Source organism: Balaenoptera acutorostrata, chromosome X, assembly GCF_949987535.1.
Source record: "Balaenoptera acutorostrata chromosome X, mBalAcu1.1, whole genome shotgun sequence".
Lineage (NCBI taxonomy): Eukaryota > Metazoa > Chordata > Mammalia > Artiodactyla > Balaenopteridae > Balaenoptera > Balaenoptera acutorostrata.
Window position 1 is genome coordinate 44,595,947 of NC_080085.1, and position 11,615 is coordinate 44,607,561.

An 11,615-nucleotide genomic window follows, 5' to 3' on the forward strand; every position below is an offset into this window, starting at 1 on the left:
GACGTCGGTAGGAGCAAACACATGTATAGAGCTTGATATGGACCAGGAACTGTTCTCTGTGACGTGTGCATATTGACACGACACCCCGTGGTCTTTCATGCACTTTGGAGACATCATGTTCAATCCATACACAGATCCCTGGTAATCTGATTCATGCCGATGGACATGCTCACTTGCCTTTTGATCCAGAGGACGCTGGGCACTGCAATGTATTCCAGATTCGGGGGTCAGATACCACACCTCTCTGTTTCTTTCAGGCCTGGGTAGCAATTTGACTCAGCTCTTGCCGGCCAGGTGACTTTGGGCAAGATCCTTCACCCGTTAACCTCTATGTGTCTCAAGCTTCCTCATCTGCAAAAAGGGACGATAACGTTAAAAATGCTTACCTCATAATGTTGCTGTGAGTACTCAGAGACCTTATTATACTTATACACATAGAGAGCTAAACATGGTCCAGAAGGGTGAGCTTTTATTCTTGTGTCTCTTCACTTCGGTTTCTGCTTGTAGCCATATCCCTCTCTCCCTGCCCCCATGCTTTCTCCTCCCCCAGTGCCGCTGCACTCTCTCTCCCCCTTGCCCCCTCCCTCAGACTCTCTATCCAAAAACACTGTTTACCATCTCCTCAGGATGTAACTCAGAAAATATTCATACCATCACCCTTTGGTTAAAAAAACGTGAATATTAGTGGAAGAAATAAGAAACACCATAAAACCGGCAATGTGAAAACTACACAAGAAATAAAGTCCTACTGATGAAAGTTTGAGTATTAATACTTTTGTATCTTCATCAGATTCAGATATTCAGAATTTGATACAGGAGAATTAGACTTGATAAAAATAATGGCCCCCCAGAAGGGCTATATGATGAGGTTCTTGGGCCTTTAAATTTCCCTCTGGAATGCTTTTGAAAATGTATATACTCATGTTCTACAATCGTCCAGCGATCACTTACTTTCCCGTCATTATACAAATCATACGAAGAGGTCATTAGACTTCTAATTTCCTAGAGAATAGGCACTAAACTTTTCCATACGAGCGCCTGATGAAACCCCAGCATTGCATTTAGGCTTCACAATATCCCCATAAGGAGAGTTAAATACTCATTATGCTAAAAAAAAAAAATACCCACACCCATGCCCCATACATTCAGTTCTTGAGTCCCTGAGGGGCTGAAGTGATAGTGCAAAGTCCATGTGGTGAGTCAAAGGTGGTCTTGACATTGTGTCTCTGGAACACTCTCCCGGGAAATGTGGGAACGGTAACAATATTAACAACAGTAATGGCAACAGCTAGAATTCACCAGGAACTTGTCACATGCCGAGCACTGTCCTGACAACTTCCCAAGTCTTAACACGGTCAGTGCTCTAAACTGCCCCAAGAAGTAGTTACATTTACTCCTAACTAGTGTTTCCACGTTACTGACGGAAGAATTGAGGCACAGAGACGCTAAGTAGCCTGCTCAGGGTCACCCAGCATAAGGGCTGGAGCCACAGGTCTGTGGAGGCATTGTGGAAAACCCAGTGTGTTCTGTATTTACTCAGTCAAGGGCAAGATCCAATATGGCTACTGCAAAATATGTAGAAAAGCAGCTAACACATAACACAAATTGACCTTACAGCATGGAGCTGCACACTACATAGAAATCTGGTTTCTTCAGAAATCTTTTAGATGGAGGCTTGACAGGATTGGAATCAGGATGTTTTGTGGAAACAATGATCTGAGAGCCTTCTTAGAACAGCAGACAGCATGTCAGCCTCCTAGCCTGAAGGTCTTGGGTTTGTGCATCAGAGAAGGCAGCAAACCTCTGTCACCTCCACACGCTCCCGATGGAGAGAGAAACCTGGCAGTAGGGAAAATAAGACCGTTCCTCTGCTCTGGTAGTGCCCAGACAAGTTGTCCATGTCAATCAGGACTGAGGAATTATGAAAAAACAAACAAACAAAAAGTGCAGATTCCATGATCCGCACTCAGTGAATCTCATTTAGTGTGGCTACAACGGTGCCCTCGAATCTTTGATTTTTCACTCTGCCTGGGAAACTCTCAGGAACTTTATTAAACTCCTTTGGTAGTGAGACTGTCTCCAATGTACTGACTCTTCCCGGGACAAACACACAGTTGGGAAGACCAACCTGAGAGCACAGGAGACAGAAGGCAAAGGACACAGCGTGAGAGTCAAACCAAGGGCAGGGCAGTGGATCTTCTGAGAAGACATCACCACCCCACTGGCCTGTCTCTCTGAGGCTTCAGTTTATCTCAGATCCATTCTCTTCATGGCCAGTGGGTGGAGGTGGTGAGAGGAGATGACCTTTGAGATCCCACATGGCCTGGGCTTTTCTCGGGGGCCATGGGACACAGACAATATGAGGTTATATGACCTATTCTCCCCACCTCCAGTCAGCCTCTGCTTCTCTCTTGCACCCTCACCCCCTCCATGCCACACAAGCCCAGAGCAACCAGAATTTAGGAAAAATGTCTTCCCTTCACCCATCAGACACCTGCCCCTGACCTGAGGAGATCTTCTCCCCTCTTCTCCTCTCAGCTGTCCTCCTCTGACCTCATCTGCCGTGCCAAAGCAGACAGCCTTCCCTAGTAGCTTAAAGTCCTCGCCTGGCCCGTGACTCTGGTGACCTAGCCTGGAGAGGGCTCGTCCTCTCTGAGAAGGACCCCAGACCCGGGAGCCAAGAGCCATGACGACCACAGAACCATCCTAAACGTTGATGCCTACGGCAGTGATTGACCTTGGAAACGAAGCCTTACCTCACACCCCATCTGTCCCTGAACCGTTATCTTGTCACAGAAAGCCAGACAGACGAGGAAGGTGCCTGGAATCCTTCCTGGGGAGTCCTGTGTCCTACTCCATGCTGCCATGCTATTTCCCCAGACCAGACCCTGACATGGACCATAACATTCCTATCCTTTGGATGTGAATAAGAGGTCTGGGGATACCTTCATAAAATCCTATTCTTGTGGTTGATAACCAGTATGTTATGTGGTTTACTACCACAGTGATGCATCTGGTAAGTAAGTGGAAGCTGACACGAAGTTTCCGAGGGTAGGTTTGGGTGTTGAAATGCTTGGGAGGAGCTACCGGCATCTGTGGGCTGAGGGTTACAGGGAGGCAAACACTTTCTAGCAGAGAGTTAAATAAAGTGGATTTTCCATAACTGTAATTTCCCTGTGAATTAAGGGAAGCTTGAATGCTGCTTTCTCTGGAAACTTACAAAGAATCCTTGAGTGTTTTAGAGAACACATACTGAAGGCCATTCTGTTACTGGCTTTGAGCTTGACGCAACACACCAGTATCGCTTGATAGCTGAGGTTGCACACGCCTAGAGGAATGAGGGGAATCCAACTGTGCTGACTAGACGGATCTTCAGGATATGCTGTCAATGGACGGGAAAAATTACGTGGGAAATGTTCATAGTGTGATCTGCCATGAGTTGCTGAACAAAGCCAGATAAGCCCATTGTCTTTGAGGCACTGAGGTTTTGTTTCCACGTCTGTCTCCCTCACCAGACTTTTAACTCCTTCTCAGAAGGCTGGAAACACACCCCGTTCATCCTGGTGTCCTCGGGGCAGAGGACCTGACACACGGTAGAAAGTCAGTCCACACTTGTGGAGCTGACGTTAACGGGTGAAGGACTGGACCCAGTGTCTTAATGACGAGCGAGAAGGATGTCAGTCTGCAGAGGGAGGGAGGGGAATGCCACAGGTCTTAGGACCCAGGCAGCACACTGACACCAGCCTACACTGCAGTACTGACGTCAGTTACATCCCTTAGGGTTCCAGGGCTCAGCCATTTAAATACAGATGTCATTAACCATGAAGGTCTAACTTAGAAAGCCAGGAACCTTACGGCTTAGTTTTCTGTATGAACCTTTTGTAGCTGAGGCACCTGAGGCACCAATTCAGGCACAGCATACTCTGGTCACTACTCGTCCAGGCTGAGGCCGTGTAGGGATATTCAGGGCTCACACACAAGGAGGGTAATTCCGAGGCATACATGTATCCCTAGAAACAAAGGGTTCACGACTGCTAGGTTGCCCCGAGCAGGACATACATCAGGCAGGCAGGACAGCTCCCTGGGGCCCCAGTGTGGCCTCCCACCCAGGAACCTGCCCCCCTAGGACTCCCTGTCCAGTTTGAATAATCCATCGGAGGGAGGTCTTAGTTTCAGAGGCACTGCCTGGAGGCAGCCCGTTCCAAACAGTTCTGTCTGTCCAGGACCCCAGCGCATCCTCTTTCCGAGGGTGGGTGACATCTGGAGGTGCTCTGCATGCAACGTCCAGGGGCTGGGGCCCCTCCCGCGGTCCCACAGTCAGAGCTCCCTCAGGTGTGACTGGAGCCTCAGCAGACAGTTTGCATTCAAAGTGCTCACTGGATTGGGATTGACATATAGACACTAATATGTATAAAATAGATAACTAATAAGAACCTGCTGTATAAAAAAATAAATAAAATAAAATTCAAAAAAAAAAAGTGCTCACAGCAGCTCTGAAGGCTGCACGGGGAGTATTCCTTCAGGAAACATAGAAAATTCCCAGGAACAGTTTGGACAGACAAGATCATTAATGCCCTCGCTCCCTCGCTACGCTTCCCCGCCAGGTGCCAGGGGTGGTGTGTTCTCCATTGTTATACAATCACTGTGTACAATCCTGAAATCAAAACTTTACATTTCTTTAATTATCTCCTAATGTCCCCCAAGCCTTTTGTATGGAAGGGCTGTAGGCAAGAAACGCAAAAGTACTTTCATAGCAAAACATGTTTTATAATCTAACTGTAAAGACATTATGTTTCGCAACTGGCCAGGACAAAATCCTGAATGTTAAAGAATTTTCAAAATGGGTTGACACAACCTCCTGTCCTTTTGTCTCTCTCACTGATCCCGTGAGGAGGCTGGAAAAGCTCATTCTCTTGCACTGAAGAGTCATATGCCTCATATGTCTCGTCTCAGTTGTCTCAAACATCCGGATGCAACAGCCACAACGTACAAAGCCATTTTTAAAATTCCCCCTTTTCCCTCTCTCAGGGACGCTTTACTCAAACCCCTAGCAGTAAACTGACACTCACCAGGGTACCGCACAGCGGCCGGGGAGCTCAGGCGCGAGTGCCGGGAGGGGCTGGGGCTGCAGCAGCAGCAGCCGCCGCCAAGTTGAAGAAAAGCCTGCAGAGCTTTTTCCCCTTCTTGCCTCTAGTTTATCTGAAGCTTTCTCCAGCCCAGAACCTGATTTTATTTGCTTTCTTCCGCTTGTAGGAGAGAGCAAGTCAAACTTTCAACATTTTTTGGCCGACCCAGACTCCACCTTTTGTAAGGTTCGCATCCTTTTGCCCCAGGCCTGGAGGAAATAACAAACACCAAAGTCAGGAGCTGCCTGCACTCTCCCCGCCCCACCCCACCCCCAACATCGGGCAGCAGAGCAGAAGCAGCCGAGGATGCAGTGCGCTAACTCTCCTGGATCTGGATCTTTTGTTTTCAAATTCTGTAAGTAACACCTATCACAACAGTCAGTGGCTCAGCTGCTGTTTCATAGCACGGGTACATCCACAGTCACCAAGCACAAAAGGATCGTCATCCCTACTGCTTCATCCTCCCTTTACTCAAACAAGGCTTACACCGTATTTCAGCGAGTCACAGTCTCGCTAGTGAATCCACAGCTGCCACCACTGTTTCAGATGCCCCAAGACCACCCTTGCTTTTGATGAGTTCCTAGGAGGACTCCAAGGACCTAGCACATAGTCATCCTCATGGCTAAGATTTACTGCAGCAAAAGGATACAAAGCCAAATCATCCAGGGGGAGAGGTGCACTGGGCAACATCCGGAGGAAACCAGCGCAAGCTTCCAAGAGTCCTTTCCTAGTAGAATCACGCAATTTGTCCCTCCGGCAACGGGTCATGACAACGCGCGTGAAATGCTGTCCACCAGGGAAGCTCCTGAGAAACCCGGGGCCTAGCACATATCAAGATTTCAGGTTCCCAGGAGGAAAGCAGGTGTTTAGCATAAAACATACTGTTTGGACAGATGGAGGAGTAACCTACACTTCTGAAGGAGGCAACGGTGGGAAACCTCTTGAAATCCAAGTTCTCAGACGCGACGTGAGGGCCCACAAGCCAGCCCTTCTAAGGATTATAGTCCCAGGCCTGCTATGTTAACTCTATTCTGCACAGTACTCAACAGCAAAGCTTCAAAATACACGACAAAGTCAGAACTGGAAGAACTGAAACAAACAAATCTACAAGAACAGCTGGAGACTTCAACAATCTCAGTAATACACAGAACGGAGAGAAAGCAAATTAGAATGCATGGGTGAACCGAATGTTCTCACAGGTATAGAACCCTCCACATAACAACAGCCGAATATACCACATTCTTTTCAAGTGCATATGGAAGTTTCACCAAGGTAGACTATATCCTGGGTCATAAAAGAAATATGACCAATTGCAAGATAATTGCAATCATACAAAGAATGTTATCTGACCAAAAGAGAGAAACCCGCAATAAGTAAGCCAAAGTTAGGAGGAAAATCTACAAACACAAGGAAATTAAATCACATACTTCTAAGTAATCCATGGGCCAAAGAGCAAGGATCAAGGAAAGTTACAAATTAATTTAAACAAAATGAAAATGAAAAAACAACCTAACAAAATCTGCAGGATGCAGGTACAGCAGTGCTTAGCCGTAAATGTACAGCATCAAATACTTGTATTAGAAAGAAAAAAGAACCCAAATCAATAATGAAAGCTTCCACCTTAAGAAACTAGAAAAAGAAAATCCAAATAAATTCAAAGCAAGCAAATAAGGGAAATAGAGATTGGAACAGTTATCAGAAAAAGAATAGAGTTAATCAACGAAACCCAAAGCTGGTTCTTTCAAAAGGTCAATACAAATGAATAAACTTCTACCCAGACAGACAAAAAAAAAAAAAAAAAAAGGCAAGATAACTGAAGACACAACTTACCAACATCAGGAATGAAACAGGTTACAGATCCCACAGAAATTAAAAGGAGTCTATGAATAATTCTACATAACTACTTTTGGCAATTTAGGCGAAATGGAACACACTATCAAAGCTCAGCCAAAAAGAAACAGATCACCTATTTTTAAAATCGAGTCTGTAGTTGAAAAACTTACAGAAAAGGCATCTCCAGGGCCAGATGGTATCCCTGGAAAATCCTACCAAACATTTAAGAAGCAATAACAGCAATTCTACGCAATCTCTTCAAGGAAACAGAAGAGAGGGAACACTTGTTGAATTATTTTTTCAGATTAGCATTACCCTGATACCAAAGTCAAACAAAGACAGTAGTAGCAAATCAAATTCAATATATAAAAAGAATAATACACCATGACCAAGTGACATTTATCCCCGAACTGCAAAGCTGGTGCAGCATTAAAAAAATCAATCAATCAAGCCACCATAGTAGCATACCAAAGATAAAGAACCACATGATCGTTACCTGTTGACGCAGAAAAAGTATCTGACAAAATTCAACAGTCGTTCATGATGAAAAACATTCAGCTAACCAGGAGGAGAAGGGAGCTTTCTTAACCTGATACGGAGCATCTCCAAAAATACCTGCCCCTCCATCCTACTTGATGGAGAAAGACTAAACGCTTTCTCCCTAAGATCAGGAACCAGGCCAGGAGGATAGCCAGTCTTACTCCTGCTATAAGTCAACATTGTACTGGAAGTCCTAGCCACTCCAGTAAGAAAAGAAAAAGGAATAAATGGTTTAGAGATTGGGAAGGAGGAAATCAAACTGCTCCCACCCACCGATGACATGATTATCTACCTAGAAAATCCCATGAAATCTATTAACAAAAACTCCTATAACTAAGAAGGGAGTTTAACAATGTCGCAGGATACAAGCTCAACACAAAAAAAATCAGGCATATTTGCCTGTACTAGCAATGAACAATTAGGAAATTAAAAAAAAAAAAAGACTTGTGCATACCATTTATAATAGCTTTCCCCCAAAACCTAGCGAAACATAAGCGGGATCTGTATGCTCAAAACTACAAAATGCTGAGGAAAGAAATATAAGAAGACCTAACAAAATGGAGACACATACTGCGTTCATGTGTTGAGAAATTCAATATAATTAGGATGTCAACAGTCCCCAGATAGATCCATCAATTTCATACAATTCCAATCACAAATCCAGGCAAGGATATTTTTGTACATATAGACTAACTGATGGTAAAATTTCTGGGGTAAGGCAAAGGAACTAGAATAGCCAAATAATTTTGAAAAACAAAGTTGGAGGACTAACACCAACGTTACAATTTACAATGCAGCTTCAACCAAGATATGTAAGCAACTAAGTGGCCATGGAGGGGAGGAATGGACATAGAAAATGTGGTGACATATACAACGGAATATTATTCAGCCACAAAAACGAAGAAAATCCTGCCTTTCGCAACAACATGAATGGACCTGGAAGGCTTTATGCTAAGTGAAGTAAGTGAAAGAGAGAAAGACATATTGTATGTTCTACTTATATGTAGAATCTAAAAAAGTCAAACTCACAGAAACAGAGTTTAGAATGGTGGTTGCCAGGGGCTGGGGGAAATGTTGGTCAAACGGTACAAACTTCCAGCTATAAGATGAATAAGTTATGGGGATCTAATGTACAGCATGCTGAGTATAATGAACAAAACTGTATCATATATTGAAAGCTAAGAGGGTAGATCTGAAATGTTATCACCACAATTTTTAAAAAGGTAATTCTGTGAGGGGATAGAGTGCTAACTAACCTTATTGTGGTAATCGTTTTGCCCTATCTACGTGTATCAAATCATCACACTGTGCACCTTACACTTACATGCTATATGTCAATAATACCTCAAAGAAGCTGGAAAAGATAAAAGAGTCCCCAGTTTTTCCAGTGGGAGAGCCCTCCAGCTATATTCTGTGTCCCCCTGACATCTCCCCACCATTCTTTAACTTTCCCTTATTACTGACATGACAAGTTGAGCCTGGCTCATTAATCCTCTCTCTCCTCAGCCTGGGAACCCATCATTTAGTGGAGAATGGTATTCAGAAGCTAGGATCTAGCGGTAGGTGTACTTATTGTCATTGGGATGTTGCTGTTTTCAGGAAGTTTGGAATATATGTGTGAACACAATCACACACACACACACACATATATTTCCATATTTCTATATCAGTCTATCCACATATGCACACATATCTATTGAAAACCAGGAGTTCTCACGGAGACCTCTAGTTCCAGTAGAACTCCTCAGAAGTTGTTCCAGTTTACCTCCTTTCCATAATGGAAATTCCCTCTTCCAGAAGTGACAGACGTGGCTCCCACCATCCTTATATATTTACTGAGTTGACAAATCCCAATGCATATAAGCCATCCCTCCTCCACAAAGAGGTCCTCCCCACGTGCTATGCTGAACCATCCCCTGCCCTTGACTTCCACACCTCACTCAAGCCTGAATCCCTGAGCCAGTTAGCCTCCTCCCCACAGAACCCCCAGGGACATCCTCCTTACCGCCTTGGGCTCTGACCTCCCAAATTGGGATGCCCCTACGCGCATATACTTGCCTTGCCCAGCAACACCTAATGGCTTTAGGACTGAACTGCTCAGGCACAAAAGAGAAGAGCAGGGAAGGGAAAGAAAGGGTAGGGACAGGGGAAAAGTGAATATATCTTAGTACAATCAGTTAATCAAGGTGAACTGGGCCAAATCCAAGCAATATGATGAAGCCAGTGGGTTTTTTTCGCACTGTCCGCCAGCTTCCCCTTCCTGCCTCTCTCCTTTGCCCCAGTTCCTTTCTCATTCTTAAGTCCTGCCCTCCATCAAGAGTAGCAATGTTATGAGGGGCATGATTCCCATATTATCACTGATCTCCGCTGGCTGGCTGACATTCAGTGTGGATGGTGTCCTCCCCGCAGCTCTTACACTCAAGCCCTCTGTCTCTCATGATGGACTAGAAGGTTTCACCCCTCTTCAGTAATTTCAGGTGTAAGCAGGAGAGAAGGTGCAGGGCACATCTTGGAGCCTCGGGTCCTTCATCTGTGAAATGGGGATGACCACAGATTGTGGGACAAACAGAGAGCAGCACCGGACACCTTTCAATGAGTGCGACGTGCCAAACCCAGTGCATCACAGGACTGCTTGATATCCAGGAGCACGCCAAGTAGACGGCCCCGCCAGGACCGTGGCACCTGCTGTTCCTTCTGCCTGGAATGCTCTTCCTTCAGGTAATCCCATGGCGTGCTCCCTCACTTCCTCCAGGTCTCTGCTCATTCGTCATCCTTCAGGGAGACTTTCCCTGATTACCTTGAATGAAATAATAACATCATCTCCACATACCCTTTCCCCTGATCCAGCCCTATCTTTCTTCATACATAGCACCTGCCACCCTTGATTTATTTATTGACCAACTCTATGAAATGAGAGACTTTGCCAGTTTTGTCCTGTCACAAACTCCTCGAATAGTACTCAGGTACATGGCAAGTGCTCAGAAAACATTTTCTGAACCATAGCTGGGAGCCAGGCCCTTTACACACACTGCTAACATGCACAGGTACCCTCCAAGGTGGGCACTGGCCCCATTTTATTAATTATGATACGTACTGAGACTCCAGGAGACAAGTGACACCCTCAACAACGCACCATCAGCACGTCGGGTTCCAGGCTTCGGAATCATATCTGCCGGGTTTCCAACTCCCTCAGTTCCTGGACAGAGACCTCACAGCCAAAATGGTAAGAGATTTTACTACTGACACACAGACCCCAAACAGCTCAGATGCTTTACACCTTTAGACAAACCCCTTCCTAAAGCAGCTCAGAGACATCACACCTTGGGACCCAGAATCACAACAGTTCAGAGGCCTCACACTCTGGGGTTCAGACTTCTACATTAGGGTCTAACACCCAGTGACTCTAATGCCCAAAAGCTCAGAAAATGCACACCCAGGTCTACAAGGACACAAAGCCCTACAGACTTTGTACCATGGCTCACAAAATCCACTCAGATAAACTATCCCATTCACCAAAATCTCCCCCAAATGCTCAGAGACGTCAAATGTACTCAAACAGCACCTGGCATGTCAGACGTAGCGGTACACATCTCCAAACTGCACGACACATGTTACTTCCCAGAGAGAGACACCAAAAAAGTTTAGTGACCTCTCCTTGGGCTTAATTATATGAATCTGCGCGACTGACCCTGCGGTACCACACGCCCCAGACTGAGTGAAGGCTAAACAAGACTGTAAGAGCTCGCGGAAAGACACCACCATCGTCACCCTGCACAGCCAGCGACTGCGCCGAACCTCGCCACCGACCCGGGCAGCTAATCAGCCCCTTACGGATAGCCAGTCTTGGAGTAGTCAAACTCGGAGAAAAATGTAGACTCTGAAAATGCCCGCGCGCACACACGCACACGCACACGCACACGCACACCTTTCACCCTGAGCGCCAACTCGGCGACCACTGTGCCTGTCCCAGACAGACAGCCAATGGGAAGTGGGCAGGTGAGGAGGGAGGGGCAGGAATAGCGGGATTTCCGGCGCCGCTTGACGCCCCGGAAGAGTTTATTCCGGCAATCTCGCGGCGACCAATCACCGCCCAGAACGCTTTCTCGATTTCGACCC

General features: G+C 45.9%; 1 long non-coding RNA gene across 2 annotated transcripts; it reads right to left on the reverse strand.

Moving 5' to 3' along the window:
• Positions 1 to 211: 211 nt before the first annotated feature.
• LOC130706549 (uncharacterized) lies at positions 212 to 11,412 on the reverse strand. Of its 2 annotated transcripts, XR_009006769.1 has the most exons (4): positions 11,331 to 11,412; positions 5,070 to 5,335; positions 2,129 to 2,333; positions 221 to 351 (listed from the first exon to the last, which is right to left on the reverse strand). It is a non-coding gene; the product is annotated as an uncharacterized LOC130706549 (long non-coding RNA). The 2 variants fall into 2 exon arrangements; XR_009006770.1 differs by lacking the exon at positions 2,129 to 2,333 and having other exon boundaries at positions 212 to 351.
• Positions 11,413 to 11,615: the final 203 nt, after the last annotated feature.